The 16340-nt window shown below is 32.0% G+C and overlaps 3 protein-coding genes across 6 annotated transcripts in view; 2 read left to right on the plus strand and 1 right to left on the minus strand.

Annotated features, from left to right (window-relative positions):
- Positions 1-16340, plus strand: part of LOC127724368 (fibrinogen-like protein A) — a 432225-nt gene that overhangs the window by 246978 nt on the left and 168907 nt on the right. The window lies entirely within an intron of this gene.
- Positions 1-16340, minus strand: part of LOC127724364 (feline leukemia virus subgroup C receptor-related protein 2-like) — a 227425-nt gene that overhangs the window by 73191 nt on the left and 137894 nt on the right. The gene's annotated exons all lie outside the window — the stretch shown is intronic.
- Positions 1-16340, plus strand: part of LOC127724370 (fibrinogen-like protein A) — a 162584-nt gene that overhangs the window by 36935 nt on the left and 109309 nt on the right. The gene's annotated exons all lie outside the window — the stretch shown is intronic.

Raw genomic sequence — 16340 nt, forward strand, 5'->3', positions numbered from 1 at the left:
CTGTACAACTGTATAAAGAAATGACTGTAAATTCCCGTTAAAAGTAGGTGAGCTATATTTATATTGTCTTTCTTGGTATTTTTGTCAAAAATACCTTTTCAATTTTGTTAATTCATTTTGTCAATTAAATGCATTTATTGAAGACGATTTTTTAACCAATTATTGTATAATTCATCGACAAACCATGTCATTTTCAATTCTAAATATTTCAACAAGTTTGATAAAAAAAATGATTTTTTTTAAATATAACAAGTGTGGACACATATCAGTGTGGATAGTATATTTGGATGTTTGACAGTGTTTTCTGACAAAGATATCTCTGGTTTTACACAATAGGTTTCTATGTTAAACTGTGGTGTACAGTGACAGCCAACCTGTACCAGACACTAAAAATAGCAGTGTCTTTTATTTGATATTTAGTTTTAATGTTCAAGACTGTCGTTAAGGAGACACTAATTTAAATCAGTGCCAATCGTTGATAGATTTTATTTAGATAAAAATTGCTATTAATATCAAATCTGCTTATTGGCCAACATACTATGTCTGCTTCGTGTATATAATAATGTACATTCCTGTAAATAAATTTTGTGCATTTCAAACTTTCCATTCCTTTCAACATTTGGAATAACTTCTATTTGAATACATTAACATTTTTAACAATGATCCTTTAAGGGAACACAGCTAGCTGAGTGGGCTCCAACGCTATAGAGATTTACGTAAAAAAGAAGAAGATTGCATGTATTGCCAAATGATAACGATAAAAAATGTTTCACAATTTTTATTTTGGATAGCAGGAAAAGCTCAAAATAAGAAGAGGATCAAATAAGCTGCATTTCTGCATGATGTGATTCTAATATGCGACATGGCATCCAAGAAGCTGCAAGCATGTTATATTTGTATGGTTCTATTTGTGTTCCTTTGAGGTATTAATTTCTTACATGGGTTTGTCCACAACAACATCAGGATCTTCCCAGTATCATTAGTAAAATATTTTGTTTAAATGTCGGAAGTGTTTTTATCAAGCTATTTTATGTTTTTAAGTAACAACGTACGAGATATGGCAGATACCAATACAGAAGATTATAACTCCAAAAATATTTAAGATATGAACAGGACTGCCGGTCAAAATAACGAACATTCAAGCTTTTAATTTTTTTTCCAAAATTCAACCTTTTACCTCGAAAGTTCAAACAATAACTAAAACGTGTCTAGATAAGTTGATTTCCAAAATAGAAGGACCTCTACGAGCGTAAACTGTCGAAAAAAGGTTTATATGTATCTTTAAATGCATTCTCCTTGGAAATATCTGCATGTGTACGCATTTTATTTTGTAAGGGTTGTTACTTTCAGTTATGTTGAGTGTCGTTTGTACATACATAGTATGACACTATTGTTATTTCGTGGCTGCGCCGACGAAAACATAAGAGTTACAAAGATAACGTTATTTCTAAATAATTGTTTGTTTAAGTGTTTTGACAATAAACGTCATTGTACCAAACTTAGTGGGGAAATTTTCATTCAACGTATATTTCGACTAGGATGCCAAGCTTGAACTGTTGTTTAACCGATTAAGCTCTATTCTCAATCGTTTCAACTTTTACTGAATCTGCACTGGTATGTCAAAAGCGATATCATACCCTTTTCAGTCCGCTTGTAAAAAATTCAGCTATGAGAATCGGTGTATTACAATTCAAGCAGACCTATCTACTTACAGCCACTATTTAGCCAATAATATTGGTATGCAACGTTAAAACACATGTACACCATACACCAAAGAGAGTGGCCCCATAGCATACAGGTATATAAGCAAAATACCGAAGCACATAAAATAAACATTGCCCAGTTATGCATGATAATGAGGCCAAGGTTAGTTGAAACTTTTCTAGTCGAAAATGTACACCTTACAATTATACCTTACATCAGCTACAGCCATATCCGTAATACGGACTTGGCCACAAAACTAAACCTTGATCCATGAAATAAGGCACAGTCGAGGTTTTAAAATATTAATACTTTGAAATGCTTAATGAGGATCTTCGCTGTATGAATATAATGGGCATAAAAAGAGCAATGAAAATTAATAAATACAAAATGAAACAAACTTAAATTTTTATAAGAAAATAAAACTTATGAAGGACGGACAAAAAGACTAATATTATTATAATTCACCTAGTTAATGTGGTATTATAAGATAAGTAGATCCAATGGCATTGCACGATCATAGCCCTATTCACCATTAACAAAAGAAACCCAAGTTAGTCTTGCAAATCTAGTTTTATTCTATACCAATACAAATATAAGTTTTTATATAATTGAAGAATGATTTAAACGTCTTAGTAGCATCAGATCATTCACGATCCTTTTCACGATCCCACAAAAAGTGGTACATGATCTTTCACGATCCGAAACATCAATTTTGTGTAAATATTTCTTCTTTTACCGAGTTTCTGATTATGCTTACACAAAATATCTTTGAGAACCATTTGATTCATTCGAATGAAATACCTTTTTTTGGAGATAAGTAGTAAAGTCATTCGAATTATGAAAATAAATCATGTTTGTTTACTTTTTCAATGCCATTGAAATTTCGAGGAGCAATCTGCCTTTTGTCGTTTTGTAAAAACAATGTACTTTTAGAACGGTGACAGTCTGTTAGTCCGACAACCATTATTCCGACAGCCCATTACTCCGACAGCCCACTTTTCCGACAACCCATTACTCCGACAGTCCATTATTCTGACAGCCCATTATATTCCGACAGCTCATAATTCCGACAATGCATCTGTCTGCATGTGTATGGGTAAATTTTCTCTAAAAGACCAACTCCGTTCTATATAATATTTGTGGTTGCCCGTTTTGATTTCGAGTATTCTTCTCATGCGGGATATTTGTCTCAGTATATTGGAGTTGATACACATGTTTATTGCAATTGCTCAGTCCTTATCCTCGTCTCTTTTGTTTTATGGGTCTTGGTAAAATTTTTTTGTCTTTATTATTCGGCGTTTAAAATTGTGTGTCCACTGTCCGATGATTCTGTGCTGTTCTAGTTCGCTGTTGTTTTTTTTTTTTTTTTTTTTGTCTTTATCTATCTTCTTTTCGGTTTACCCCTTTCGCGTATCAGGGGAATGAGGTTTCACCACTATAAACTACATAGATAAATATATCAGAGTTGGATAACACTACCCATCCTCTTTGGTCGCAACACTTTATACCCCTTGTAGCGTCAGTCAAAATGAGAAAAACAAAGAGACACATACAAACCCAGGTCATAAAAAATAAGAAGACACACAGGACGAAATATGTGCTTCGAAAAGATGAACAATTCCAGCTTCTACCAAGACACCAACCCGTGCGATTTTATGAATATCATGTACAGGAATGTAAATCCACGAAATACGGAGACAGTACACAACACTTCTTATAACGACCGACCAGACATAGTCTGAAAGATGAAATTCAATATATTTGTAGGGTACCGATTTTGTATCCCGAGCTTATTTTAAAATCTAGAAAAACATGCCTCTTTTATAATGGTTGGGGGAGCGGCAGGACTGATAAATTGCAACAAAACCATTTACGAAAAACAAATATGACAGATATGAACCAACGACAACCACTAAACTACCAGCTACTAACTTTAGACAGGCACATTAAGAATGTGGCGGGGTTAGAAATTATTTGAAAAGGGCTTAACTTATCAGATCGATACAAAGCACACAAACTTTTAACACTTATACATACCGGACGTGATAGGGTATTTATACATCCCTCAAAACAACAAAAACACAAAGTACAGATCTAAGAGTATTCGCAGTTATTGACAGCTAGTGCAAAGCCATTGACAACTAATAAAAAATTATGTTTATAAGACAATGTGTGACATTCTTGTCCCGCGTGTTTCTTTGTGAATGATTTCCCTTCTCCTGGACTTACTCTTGTTTTGTCTACCATTCATTGGTTAAGGCAGAGTCGTCCGCCAAATCCTTACAGTGGCGGGTTGGATTTGGCCATATTGGAGTCACACAATATCCAATACACAGAATAGAGTCTGTATTTTATAAAGCAAATCATATGCTGACCCTGCCGAATTTGTTAAAAATAGTTTGATGAAAATCTGTACAAATAATTCCCTGTATAACGTAATTCGAATTCTGCTGACAGTTCTACGGTTAGAACTGATTTGGTCAGTTCTGCTAACAGTTCTACGACTAGAACTGTTTTGGACAGTTCTACGACTAGAACTGTTTTTGGACAGTTCTACCTAGAACAGTTTTAGACAGTTCTACCCTAGAACTGATTCTGATAGTTCTACTTAGACAGTTCTAGGGTAGAACTGCTCTAGGATAGTTTAGAACAGTTCTATGACAGATTATTCTGACAGTTCTTAAATATGATCCTTGTCAAATTCGATCCTAGTCACAAAAAAGGCATACTTATCTTATCAGTCGTAAATAAATTCCATTGAGCACATAACTAATCTAAATCAGATTTTATTTATTTGTATATTCTAAAATACATCCCTTTTTTTGGCAAAAGTTACAAAAAATAATTTTTATCCGGTTTGACTGAAACACTGATTTAATATTTACATTGATATTATTAAATATTTTATTTTATGCTCTTTGATTTGAAAACATATCATGTTTTAGCATAAAATAGTCAAAAATTGTTTTAGTCTTGCTACACTCGGTGATATATTTTTAATTTTATGGAATTATACACCTTTCAAAATCCAGGGTTAGCCCTAAAGGTCAGAGAACTTTTGAACTGTGCAGTATATCTGAGGTAGTTAATGCTGTGCATTATCTAGATTATAGCACAGTAAGAACAAAGAGATTTTACCCATGTCATGTGTTAACATATACGTAATAATACAGACAGTCTGAACATTTTTATTTTACCCTGATACGCTGATACTTGATAGGTGCCGGAATATTTGGTTGTCGGACTAATGGGTTGTCGGACCAATGGGCTGTTGGAACAATGGGCTGTCGGTATAATGGTGTGTAACTTTTACACCTGGATTTTCTCACATTCTGATCATAATATTGAACCATTTTGACAGACTGTTTTATTTTTGTTTAAACATATTTATTTATAGTGGATTGGGAAACAAGTTTTGCAACTTATATTAATCCCTTTCCACTTTGCGGGTGCGAGTGCTGCCTTGTAGTGCCATTAGCATGCTCTTTTTCGAAATCTACAAGGGTTTCTTTAACGTGCAAGAGATATGGCTCTCTCTTAACACGGGTCAGCCATTATCGTCCTCTTTCGACGGACAATCATCGTTTCTTCAAGACTATACTCGCAAATGGTGTCAAGGGAGAGCCGAAAATTCAGTCCCTAAAATGTTCATCCCGGATCGGGAATGGAACCAGGAACCTTTGTGTTAGTAGTCCAAAGCACTAACCACTACACCACGGCTCTCAGTTTTATTTTGTTGTAAATATGTCCGTGTAATTGATTAAATTAGATTAGTAATTGACCTTGCATATGTCTTCTCGATAAGATTGAATTCACGATCCGGTACCAGAGCTTTCACGATCCAATTGCAATACTTGACCACCTTTAGGTATTCTTTCACGATCATTTATCTCGATAAACCGAATGACACCCGTATTATCATCTCGCCAGTTTTTACTAGACTAGTGCAAGTTTTCTCAGTGCTCTAACTATTGATTAAGTGGTAATTTATTAGCATTGGTTTGTTCAAAGTCAGTTGTTTATATTAAACATAATAATTTGCAACACATAAATTAAATCTTGGTTGTTGACTGCTTGATGTACAGTCGCAAATATATCATGCATATTTAAAGCAAATATAAAGATTGCAATTAGTTAATTTTGTAAAGTTAAATTCATTGATTACAAAGTACATTATTGTTTTGCACTAATATACTGCAGTGATGTCTATTTATTTAAATAATGTGTCAGGGATTCAGGGTATTGCATGTACGGCTTCCTGTAAATGTGGTTTCAGGGCTTATAGAGAAGTACTGTTTCATTTTTACAACAAAACAAAAGAACGGTTTCTGTATTAATATCCATTGGATCCCTCTTCATCTGGTTCTCGCTCCTATAATTGAGGGATTAACATTGGGTAATTTCCAGTTCCCTCCCCCTTAATATTTTTTTGGTGAAGCATAAAATTATCCCTTTTTTACTTCAACTTTGTACTTTTTTTTTTTTGGCTTTCGAACTTTTTTCATCAGAGCGTCACCATTTTTTTTTTATTAAAATGTCCTGTACCAAGTCAGGAAAATGGCCATTGTTATATTATAGTTCGTTTCTGTGTGTATTACATTTTAAGGGTTAAAAGGAAACTAAGCTATATGTCGAATACGTGGAAATACCCCTTTTTATAAACTCCAATAAATGATTCAGACGTAAAATCTGAAGTTTATAAAAATAAAAATCAGTAGATTTAAACTATTCACCAAAGTGTCATAGGAATTTGTGAAAGTATTTTTAAGCTATAGTCTGAAAACTGCAACCCCACCTCTTTTTATCCAAAACATTAAATCTGAAATTTCTAAAAATCGAGAGGGAGCTTACATCAATAGATATTTATTTATAAACAATTCACCAAAGTGTCTTGTGAAATGGTGACAGCAGATTGTAGTTATTGTACCACCTGATGATGTCAGACAGACAACGGTATACCATAATTTGTTCCGTTTTAAAACACAGGCGTATAAAAATGTATACAGCTGGAATCTTCAATCAATTAACTCAATAATAGTTTGAGTGATGTTTGGTTGAGAGGTAAAAGTACTGCTATCAATAAAACTGTTAAATTTGGGGTAACGAAATTGTGAAAAACATTAAAAAAAGAATTCTTAAATCAATTTAGTGACTTAATTCTTCAATTCATCAAGTTAGTGACTTAATTCATCAAGTTAGTGACTTAATTCTTCAATTCGTTTAGTGACTTAATACACTAACCCCTGTAATCGAGAAAGTGAACATGGGATGATTCCCACTTCTCTCTCCCTTACAATTTTGTCAGTGAGGCATATATTATCCCTTGTTTTCTACCCTCTTCATATGGTTCCCGTTCCTGTAATTGAGGCGTGAACATGGGGTAGTTCCCTCTTCCATCCCTCTTTACTTTTTTGGTGAAGCAAAGAAATTTTCTATTTTACTACCCTTGTCACCTGGTTTACGCCCGACTCCCAATTACCTCTAACCTAACTCCCACTCATTCCCAAGCCTCGATTAAAAAATCATGTCCACCTCAGGAGCGGATTAGGGAGGGGAAGGTCCGAGGGTTGGAACCCCCCTTTTCTCCAGTGTTGGGAAACCCCTTTAAAAATTGGCTGGATACACCCACTCGAATTTGAAATCATAATTGGTATATGTACAATACACTATGGATCCTCTTCGTCTGGTTCCCGTCCCTGTAATTGAGGAGTGAACATGCCATCACCCTTACTTTTCTTTATGAAGCATAGAATTTTTCTATTTTACTACCCTCGTCACCTAGTTCCTACCCGACTCCAAATTCCCTCTAACCTTACTCCTACTAATTCCCAAGCATCGATTCAAGAATCATGTCCACCTCAGTGGCGGATTAGGGAGGGGAAGGGTTGGGCCCCCCTTTCTCCTTCGTTGGAACCCCCTTTAAGAAATGGCTGGATCCACCCACTCGTAATTGCACTCACCCGTCAAATTTAATTGGCTTTTTATTCAAGAAAACCTAGAGGTATTGAAAATTATTGCAATTTATATTAATAAATGTTTTCAACTGAGAAAGCTATCAATATAGTACAGATATGTTTTTATTTAACCTGTTGAGAATATTTGCCTGTTAGTTATATTATATATAATTGTTATGCTTTTTTTTACTAATACGTGTGGCTCTGGTCTGGCTGTGGTTTAACGTCTTAGAATTGAGATGATTATATTCATATCTATATATGATTTATATCAACATTATTGTGTCAATTATCAAAATCATTGTAATACATTACTTTGCTCTTCATGAACTCTTTTATTGGAATAAAAATATCTTATCTTATCTTATCTAATCTTGTTTGTTATCATAATTAATATATGTACAATACTCTAGAGACATCCGCAGCCAAACCGTATGATGATCATAATCTAATAATTGCCACTATTACAACAACAGTAACAGTTTAACATGTAATCTGAAAAATATTTTCTTTTAAAATGCTCCTTATATGATGACATAAGGTTTGAATTGTTGTTCGAATGTTCAAAATATATTGACAATTTCTCAAAGTTAAATGATGATGTTAAACTTGTTGAAATAATGAAATGTTCTGATATTCAAAAATGTTTAAGCAAATGTTTACACAAGAGTTTTATGAGACGAAAATTATTTTCTTAATTATTACTAATAACATACTAGTTGTAACTGTCTATTTTATGATTTTAAAGTCACTGTGATTAATTTATGATAAGACAATTAAATATGTTAATTGTTAATTTTTGGATAAAATTATTTTAAAACTTAAAATATATATATTTTATTCTTTTTTTATTTATTTTCATACTTTTTTAAACAACATTAATTTCAGATTTTTATTTTTTGCTCAAGTATATATGCTTTTAAATGCATAAATATGTTTTAACTCTTTCAATGATAAATTTATGAATTTTACCGTGAAACTATATTAATATGTACATAGCATGTGTTAAGTGTCTCATAAGTCAAATTTATGACCAGATATTGATTGTTTTATTGAATACTGTGATTTGTAAATATTTGTCAATCAATATGTGACACTATAATAAAATAAATATTTATTTATTTATTTGTAGACAATAGCATTGAACATAAATTAAAAAAAAATATCAAAAGAAAGAATATGTATGTAAACACACCTTGTTCAGCAATTACCCTGTCCCATTGGTGCATGCATTTCGTATAGCTTTACACAGTGTGGCCTCTAACACTTTCGATCGGCCAGATTGTCACATAATATGCAGACGAGTCGAATCGATGGTGAAGGGGTATTTAGAAAAAATTACAAATATCATATAATAAATCAAATGATACGTTTCACGGAAGTGGAGAGAACCCCTATTTTTTAAAGCATGTTTTTTAATATAAATTCCCTCGGCTGATGGATTTTTTAATAATTAAGTATAAATACCCTGATGGAGAGCTTAGTCGATTCTTAAAATGAGGGGTGTAACTGCAATGGAAAGATTTGAGCCGTCTGCATCTGTCAAATGTTCTACCTGGATGGAAAATTTCGGAAATTTGACCTATTTGGTCAAATGAATATTTCTTTTGTTTATATTGTTGTTAATTAATTAAGCGGAGAATGTATGCTCATACCTTTTTCCGTCCGTGAAATATAGAATAGAAATTCGTCTGTCTGATATTAGTATTTATATTCTTGAAACGAATAACATATTGGCATTAGGGCTTAAAACAAAATCAAAAATCAAAAAGTCTCATTTTGAGATCTTGTCAATAAGATTTATATATGAGCAACAGCTGTACCCAAAAGAATAGTTATAAAGTTTGGTGAAAAATAAATTTGTAAAAGCTGTTGATACATTTAAAGTATCTTTCGAATACAAGTAGTATAGTGTGACCAAAAACTCTAAAAAGGCAGTTTTAGGTCGAATGTCTAAATTTTGAATGTTTATGAGTTACCCTGCTGCACTAAGTGTCCAGATTGTTAATGTATCCATTAGATCATGCATCACAACGATATCTGCTTTACATTTGAACTATGATATACGATTAAAAACTGCTTTACATGGTCAGATTTCAGTTAATCACCCCGAAATCTACATACCGGTTGATTTTAAAACGTGTGAATAAACTCTTTGTATAAAACACGAGTGTTTTTGAATTTAATAGCTTAGGTAAATGTGCAGGTTGTATATACTTGACTTTCTCCTATGTTTTATAAATGGTATCAACAGGAAGTTGATTAGTTTTTATGTAAAATCTTGATACCTCTTGTACTATCACTTATCTTACCTCCTATATATTTATAGAGATATGATTGGTTAAAGGACTCTAAAGGAAATCTGAAAGGATTCAACAGACGAAGAAATTGACACATATAATGAACGATTGAAATAAATTCATAAAAAAAATTTAAAGCTAAAAAGTTGTTGCCATTTGTTTTCTGTATAGACAAATGGAAGTAGGATCTTGTAGGATCTTTTAGATTATTAAGTATTGAAGACTTGATCACTTTGAAAGGCCGCTAGTCAAAATACCACATGTGAAGATAGTCGGTAAGATAAATTCGTTACACGGTGTGCTAGTGACCTAATACGATATATATGGGATTAGTAAATTCCATATATATATATCGTATTAGGTCACTAACACACCATGTAACTAATATTATTAATCATTCTTACGTTATGTATTTAAAGTAACCCAAATGATTATTTTTTGATTTGATGGAGTCGTGACAGGTGAAAAAGTTCCTCTAACGAAAGGAGATTTCAAGAAAGTTATTCATTTTTTCCTTAAAATGTCCTGTACAATGTACCAAGTCAGGAAAATGGCCATTTTTATATTATAGTTCGTTTCTGTGTGTGTTACATTTTAGTGTAGTGTTTCTGTTGTGTCGTAGTTCTCCTATTATATTTGATGTGTTTCCCTCAGTTTTAGTTTGTAACCAGGATTTGTTTTTTTCTCAATCGATTTATGAATTTCGAACAGCGGTATACTACTGTTGCCTTTATTTAACAGGTGCCAACCTCCACCCTAACTTGAAACAATAGTATAACATCAAAACATACTAATATATAGAAAGACACACTATAAAATATCAATTGAAATGTCTCAACTCCATCAAATGACATATAAACAAAAACAAGTGAACAGTCGCTAAACGAATAAATTTGATCTTATGACAGAATGTTATTACAAAAATTGATAAAAAATAGAGTGTGATGTAAATAAATATAAGAAAGACAACCATAACTTTGATCAAAATACCGCCAAATAGATAAATACACAGGTTAATAAAAATAATTTTGTTGTAAGATATATACGCAGTACGGAAATGGTTTTTTTTCACAAAATAAATAATTTGTTGTATATAGTACAAGAACAGAAGTGAACATTTATCGTCATAACAAACACTTCAAGGATGTGAAATTCTTTACTGCATAGTTAATGTTTTTGGGACTTTAATTTTTCATCCACATGTAAAAGAAATGGACTTGAGATGAGTCTTATCTAATCAGAAGAAATAATATCTTAACTTAAATCAATGAAAAAAATATATTGTTACAAGGTTAGTGCGTCCTGCTGCTATGCACTTAACATCTGCCATGAAACCACACTCAGCCAAAATGTAACATTCGGAAACATTAGAGATCATACAAATATACTTGTATCTAAAGATCGAAGAACGCACGATGCCGGTGAGACATTTATCCACAAAGTTCAAATGACGTGAAGTTAGCAATTATAGGCAACCATATAGCATTCAACAATGGGAAAAACGCAAATGGATGACGATACATAAATAATTTTATCTTTAATCATTTCCATCTTTAGTCCATATAAAATACATTTCCTTGACATGCGCATATCTGATTGTGAGTTCATCTGTCGAGGAAAAATAGAAAGATAAACTATTTAAAAGCCGATTTAAAATAGCAAGGGTAAGTAGTTGTTTAATACAAAAACCAAATCGAAAATGTCAGGACAATGTTAAGGTTAACATAGAAGATATGTATGCTCCCTGATGAATTTTCTGTCACGAAGACACACCTGATAATAAAGATTGTAAAAGTACATACTGTGGATTCATTATTATTCGTTGGATACCATTATTAGTGGATTTCGTGGTAACCCAGGAACCACGAATTTCAATGCACAACGAATTACAAATTTTCAATAAGAATCTATGCAGACGTTTGCAAAATCACGAAATCAAATAACCACGAAAATTTAAGATTTCCCCAATCCACGAAAATTGGTACCAACGAAAATAAATGAATCCACAGTATTTATAAAAAAAAGAAAAAAAAAAGAGAATTTATCTAGTTAACCTACAAATAACATGTTCTTTTATTTGATTTGAGTTTGTAAGCACGTAACATTGTCCTTTTCCTTTTGTATATATTAAATAAGAGATCAATTGTTTTTTGGAGTGAAATTTTATAAACATGTGAATTTTAAATTTTGAACAAGTTTGATTTTGCATGACCTGTGACAATGTTTTACATAAATGAACTTTGTAAAACAATGAACACTTAACAGAGATTTTGTCTCGAAATAAATCAGACAAGCATCTCTCTGTTTGATGATTTATGCATTTGTTATGTACTTTTTGTTGTTAATTACACAAGAAAAAGACAGGCTTTGACATTATAAGTTATAGTTAATACAAACACTTAGAGCGTTTACAGTGTATCAAAATATGGTGTTGAAATGATGTATTGTCATTAATAAATCCAAACATTGCAAATTAAACTTATTTTTTCTTTGGTCTTTTCTTTTCAAAGAGATAGATAATGATTATACATCTGGTATATTTCATTGAATTTCGTTCTCTGAATTTTTAGTATGTTAAGCTTTTTATAGGTTCATGAGATCCCACATATGTCTGAATTTTGAATATTGTCTAGTTTTATACGTTGTGTCATATGTACTATTGTTTGTCTGTTTGTCTTTTTCATTTTTAGCCATGGCGTTGTCAGTTTATTTTCGATTTATGAGTTTTGACTATCACTCTGGTATCTTTCGGCCCTCTTTTGCATAACGCCCATTTTGACATCATTCAAACGACACCCATTTAAATAGTATCATATGTTTCATTAAATCTGTCCGCATTAAGTCGAATGTAACAGGTTATTTGCATTCTGTTTGTTAACAAATGAACCTTAGAAACTTTGATATCTTTTTAGTTAAAAAATCCAAGCGTAAACATACTACAATTGACATATAGAATTATAAAAATTCAAAATAGTGATTCAAGTCTTTAACGAGATTGTTTATTATATGTCAGCATATAGAAAATACGTTGTGGTTGCATTTCAAGGTTAATAACTTTGATCATACTTGTTTTCTTGAATTACATCATTTTGTACATCAAAATCTAACGATTTCATGTTTTTCATTGCCTGTTTACCTCACGATTGCAGCTTGCCTGAAATTTGCTAATATTAGCCTGAAACCCAGTCAACTGAGTGAGTCCATTTATCGTTGTTTTGTGTAAGTTTTTTCCGTTGTACATAACCACAACTTCATTTTCCTTGTATCCCACGCTATACGTGTAATCTTCAGAATTTGTCAAAAATTTAAGATTATATAGAGCAATTCCAGAAATTACTCTTTTTGTAGCATAACAACAACAAAATTGAACCAGGGGAATATCGTCTGCAAACTCGATGGAATTCTCGACATCTGATCCGTCTTCAACATATTTGTCAGAACTGGAATATATTTGTTACACGACTCTCTTTGCAGTTATTGACAATATCGGCATATGTGTTTCTCGAAGCCTGTATGATAGTTTTGGATTTAAAGGCGGTATTACTGGTGAGGTTCTATAGTCACATATAAGTCTCATGCTTGAATACCATGTATAGAGGTGTTCAAATTTACTTCTAAGTATAACCTATTCTGCATAGTATATTATTTGCATTATTTCATAATGATATTAAGTGTAGAATAGCTAGTTTGTGAAGAGATGTTTGTAATGTTATATCTTGATTAAATATTGCATTGCGAAGAAAATAATAAGTTACTGTGAGCAAACCAATCCTGCATTTTGACCTGCCTCTTATTTATCCATGTAGTTAGATTAGGAATGTTTGTATTCGGACGAATACATGAGGGAAATTTAACATAAGATACAAAATATCAATATAATGTTCGTGATTAGTCATTAATAATAAATCTTGTTCTTAAAAAAATCATGATAATTCATATTTGTGTCATACAGTCTAAAATAGAGTAATTCGCCCTTTGCGCACAAAGCGGTACGAGTTAAGTCTATACAATGTGTAATAAATTATGATTATGTACTCTTTTTATATGATTGTATGTTTGCATTAAGATTTGTTTTGGTTTCATAAATTATATCATTTTGGTATTAATAAACATATGCCGAAAACAATTATAACAGATTACAACTAAGCATAATTATAAGTATGTAGCTGATTCATATATTAGTAATTCCGTTTTTGTGTGTTTTTTTAGATTGAAGTGCTTTTTTCTTTACTTGTTTATATAATATTATCTTTAAGAAACGCATTATATTCCTATTGACCAAGATTTAATAAGGGGAATAGCTCCACATTTTGATTTGCTTTCTCACTTAGTAAACTTATCAATACAGATATATATATAAATTATAACATGGCAATTTTCATATCAGACCCCTTATCAGCCCTAGGTCATTATTTTGACCATGGGCTGATAAGGAGTCTGACATGTTATGTTCTTTTTATCATATACTTCAGCAGAAGCCATACAGACATGAAAACTTTTTTAAAACTTTATAAAATTTATTTATTGTATTATTTGTTTTGCGTTTTTTAATAATATATTTTCCTGTTTCCTAACATTCCTTCTGTTATTCTACTTAGCTATGTTTTTCACTTAAATGTACCACTGAGGTTCATTTTCCGGGATTAGCAGAATGACGTCGAAATGCGTTGCTATTACGTTAAAGAAAGGCATGCGATAATAACCGGAAGCAGTTGATATAAACCGGAAACAGTTGATATATACCGGAAGCAGTTGATAACAAAAGTCATATCACACGGCTAAGACAATTCTTCAAATTAATTGAATAAATATATGTATAAATTAGTTTTATCAAGGGGTACAATTATACCATTATTTTCTACAAGTATATGATAAAAATATATATTACAATATAATTTATTACACATTGTTTAATTATATATATATATCGTTTGTTTTTATTTTTGTTATTTCCAGGAACATGCCTCCAATTGAATACTTTATGATTTGCCTTAAGTTTATACAATATTTCCTATGTTTATTTTGACCTTGGATTCACATTTACGTATCCAAACACCGCTATGCATTTCGATGCTAATTGTTTAAGATAAGATGAATGAATATTGTTTGTACACATTGCTGATTCATTGATTTCGTTATATACAAAAATACTTGTTAGAATTTCTTTGTTAGAATACATGTTCCAAAAATGTTTTGAATTCGTCTGGGTATTGATTTTGAACAATGTGGTCTAGTGAACGGAAACCAAACTAACGTATTATAATAATAATCACATCCTAATTTGGCTTACAACAATAGTAATAGTGATTTCCAACTATGCCATTTGAATAATGAAGGATAAGAATAATACGATTGTAAACTAAACCTATTATACCTTTTTTGGGGGATTGTTGAAAGCCAAGTACTAGATACGATTATTATTTGAATCCTCTGGGTGTAGATTTTAAACAATAAAGTCTAAACAGACTTTACGTATTTTAATGTAATAATATTCCAATTCCTCCCATGGGTAAATATCTTATAATGAATATTACTTATTTTCCTTATGAACAATTATTTACCCTCAAACACACATAAATGATGCAAAGAAAGAATGTAGAATGCGTTATAGAAAACAGTAAAATATGTGTTCAAATTTTTCTTTTTTTTTTCTTTTGTCTGTCAGGTAATATTTTTCTCTCCAAATTTGCCCAGTTGGTCGTTTGTTTCGTTTATTTTGAGGAAAATGATAGTTTCAGCATTTTTTTTACAGGAATTATTCTATAAAAGAGAGGCGAAATATACTAAAGGGAAATTCAAAATCATAAGTCAAAAATAAACTGACAACGACATTGATGAAAAAGTGCTACAGTCACAAAACACAACATAGCAAACTAAAGACTGAAGACATAAACCCCACAAAAACGCGGGGTGATCTCTTGTGCTTTGAAAAGGTAGGCAGACCCTACTCCATATGAACCACACGTCGTTTTTCTCATGTCAGCACAACCTCGGTAATAAGTCTAATTCGGAAGGTCACATTCGTAAAGCGGTGGACTGAATTGTATCATCTGTGAAACAGATATTGCATAACGGTCAATCAACTCGTGATTGCGACCGTTTAATAAACGAAGGGATGATTTCAACTTCACCACTTTCAACTCTTACTTTGATATCGTCCTTGTAAGCAGAAACCGTCTATCGAGTAGACCTTGACAGGGAATACAAGCCTCAACTGGCAGATGGATACTCTTTATGCAGGAACTGTTGGGATTTTGCTAAAAAGATATTGAAAGTTCACCATTAGGCAGCTTAACTCATCTCTTCCATCGTATAGTTTTGTTTTCAACCGACCCTCATTGTCAATTTCTAGATGAATGCCTAGATATAAGGCAGATTTGAC

Source organism: Mytilus californianus, unplaced genomic scaffold, assembly GCF_021869535.1.
Source record: "Mytilus californianus isolate M0D057914Y unplaced genomic scaffold, xbMytCali1.0.p SCAF_14, whole genome shotgun sequence".
Classification (NCBI taxonomy): domain Eukaryota; kingdom Metazoa; phylum Mollusca; class Bivalvia; order Mytilida; family Mytilidae; genus Mytilus; species Mytilus californianus.